Source organism: Pseudophryne corroboree, chromosome 5, assembly GCF_028390025.1.
Source record: "Pseudophryne corroboree isolate aPseCor3 chromosome 5, aPseCor3.hap2, whole genome shotgun sequence".
NCBI lineage: Eukaryota > Metazoa > Chordata > Amphibia > Anura > Myobatrachidae > Pseudophryne > Pseudophryne corroboree.
The window spans coordinates 78,089,542-78,092,896 of record NC_086448.1 but is presented as its reverse complement, the minus strand read 5'-3'; positions in this window follow the sequence as shown (position 1 = coordinate 78,092,896).

Sequence of the window (3,355 nt, the reverse complement as noted above, 5' to 3'; positions counted from 1 at the left end):
GAAGATGAGCACTGTGCAGCCACCACAGAAGAGACACCCTGGTTCGTGGAGACAGGGTTATTAAACGATGCATCTGAAGATCCGATCCGGACCACTTGTCCAACAGGTCCCACTGAAAAATTCTGGCATGGAACCTGCCGAATGGAATTGCTTCGTAAGAAGCTACCATCTTTCCCAGGACCCGCGTGCAGTGATGCACCGATACCTGTTTTGGTTTTAGGAGGTCTCTGACTAGAGAAGACAACTCCCTGGCTTTCTCCTCCGGGAGAAACACTTTTTTCTGGGCCGTGTCCAGAATCATTCCCAGGAATATTAGACGTGTCGTGGGGACCAGCTGTGACTTTGGGATATTCAGAATCCAACCGTGCTGGCTCAGCACTTCCTGAGATAGTGCTACTCCCACTAACAACTGTTCCTTGGATCGTGCCTTTATTAGGAGATCGTCCAAGTATGGGATAATTAAAACTCCCTTTTTTCGAAGGAGTATCATCATTTCCGCCATAACCTTGGTAAATACCCTCGGTGCCGTGGAGAGTCCAAACGGCAGCGTCTGGAATTGGTAATGGCAATCCTGTACCACAAATCTGAGGTACTCCTGGTGAGAATTGTAAATGGGGACATGCAGGTAAGCATCCTTGATGTCCAGGGATACCATGTAATCCCCCTCGTCCAGGCTTGCAATAACCGCCCTGAGCGATTCCATCTTGAACTTGAATTTTTTTATGTATGTGTTCAAGGATTTCAAATTTAAAATGGGTCTCACCGAACCGTCCGGTTTCGGCACCACAAAAAGTGTGGAATAGTAACCCCGGCCTTGTTGAAGTAGGGGTACCTTGATTATCACTTGCTGGGAATACAGCTTGTGAATCGCTGCTAGCACCGCCTCCCTGTCTGAGGGAGCAATCGGCAAGGCGGATTTTAGGAAACGGCGGGGTGGAGTCGCCTCGAATTCCAGCCTGTATCCCTGAGATACTATTTGAAGGATCCAGGAATCCACCTGTGAGCGAGCCCACTGATTGCGAGCCCACCGTACCTGGCTCCGCCTGTGAAGCCCCACCGTCATGCGGCGGACTTGGAAGAGGAAGCGGGGGAGGACTTTTGTTCCTGGGAACCTGCTGTTTGCTGCAGCCTTTTTCCCCTGCCTCTGCCTCTTGACAGAAAAGACCCTCCTTTTCCCCGCTTGTTTTTCTGGGACCGAAAGGACTGAACCTGATAAAATGGCGCCTTCTTAGGCTGTGAGGGGACATGGGGTAAAAATGCTGACTTCCCAGACGTTGCTGTGGAAACTAGGTCGGAGAGACCATCCCCAAATAATTCCTCCCCCTTATAGGGCAAAACTTCCATGTGCCTTTTGGAATCTGCATCTCCAGTCCACTGGCGAGTTCATAAGCATCTCCTAGCAGAGATGGATAATGCACTTACTTTAGATGCCAGCCGGCAGATTTCCCTCTGTGCATCTCTCATGTATAAGACTGAGTCTTTGATATGGTCAATTGTTAGCAGGATCGTGTCTCTGTCTAACGTGTCAATATTTTCTGACAGTTTATCTGACCACGCAGCGGCAGCACTGCACATCCATGCTGACGCAATAGCTGGTCTGAGTATAATGCCTGAGTGTGTATATACAGACTTCAGGATCGCCTCCTGCTTTCTATCAGCAGGTTCCTTAAGGGCGGCCGTATCCTGGGACGGTAGTGCAACCTTTTTAGACAAACGTGTGAGCGCTTTATCCACCCTCGGGGGTGTTTCCCAACGTAACCTATCCTCTGGCGGGAAAGGGAACGCCATTAGTAGCTTCTTAGGAATTACCAATTTCTTATCAGGGGAAGCCCACGCTTCTTCACACACTTCATTTACTTCATCTGACGGGGGAAAAACTACAGGTAGTCTTTTCTCCCCAAACATAATACCCTTTTTTGTGGTACCTGGATGTAAATCAGAAATATTTAACACCTCTTTCATTGCCTCAATCATGCAGTGAATGGCCTTAACGGGCATTAAATTTGACTCATCGTCGTCGACACTGGTGTCAGTATCAGTGTCGACATCTACTTGTGCCACCTGAGATAGCGGGCGTTTCAGAGCCCCTGATGACTTTTGAGACACCTGGACAGGCACGAGCTGAAGACTCGGCTGTCCCACAGTCGGCATGTCGTCAAATTTATTATGTAAGGAGTCTATACGTGCACTCATTTCCTGCCATAATACCATCCACTCAGGTGTCTGACCCCCAGGGGGTGACATCCCTGCTAAAGGCATCTGCTCCTCCTCATCATTATCCTCCTCAAACATGTCGACACAGCCGTACCGACACACTCCACACACACAGGGAATGCTCAAACAGAGGACAGGACCCACAAAAGCCCTTTGGGGGGACAGAGTAAGAGTATGCCAGCACACACCAGAGCGCTATATATATACAGGGACTAACTGAGTTATGTCCCTAATAGCTGCTTTTCAATATAATATACTGTATACAGTGCCAATTTTAATGCCCCCCCTCTCTTTTCCCTCTTACTGTACTGTAGAATTGCAGGGAAGAGCCAGGGAGCTTCCTTCCAGCCGAGCTGTGAGGGAAAAATGGCGCCAGTGTGCTGAGGAGATAGGCTCCGCCCCTTTTTCGCGGCGTATTCTCCCGCTTTTTATGGGATTCTGGCAGGGGTATTTACCTCATATATAGCCCCAGGGGCTATATATTGAGGTATTTTAGCCAGCCAAGGTGTTTTTATTGCTGCCTCAGGGCGCCCCCCCCCCAGCGCCCTGCACCCTCAGTGACCGGAGTGTGAAGTGTGTATGAGGAGCAATGGCGCACAGCTGCAGTGCTGTGCGCTACCTTGGTGAAGACAGGATGTCTTCATGCCGCCGATTTTCCGGACCATCTTCTTGCTTCTGGCTCTGCAAGGGGGACGGCGGCGCGGCTCCGGGACCGAACATCAAGGCTGGGCCTGCGGTCGATCCCTCTGGAGCTAATGGTGTCCAGTAGCCTAAGAAGCCCAATCCGGCTGCAAGCAGGCGAGTTCGCTTCTTCTCCCCTTAGTCCCTCGCTGCAGTGAGCCTGTTGCCAGCAGGTCTCACTGAAAATAACAAATTCTAAGACTATAACTTTCTAAGAGCTCAGGAGAGCCCCTAGTGTGCATCCAACCTCGGCCGGGCACGAAATCTAACTGAGGCTTGGAGGAGGGTCATAGTGGGAGGAGCCAGTGCACACCAGGTAGTCTAAGATCTTTCTAGAGTGCCCAGCCTCCTTCGGAGCCCGCTATTCCCCATGGTCCTTACGGAGTTCCCAGCATCCACTAGGACGTCAGAGAAATGACGGTGCCGGAGGAGACTGCTCCCTCTAGCATCCAGAGGAGCG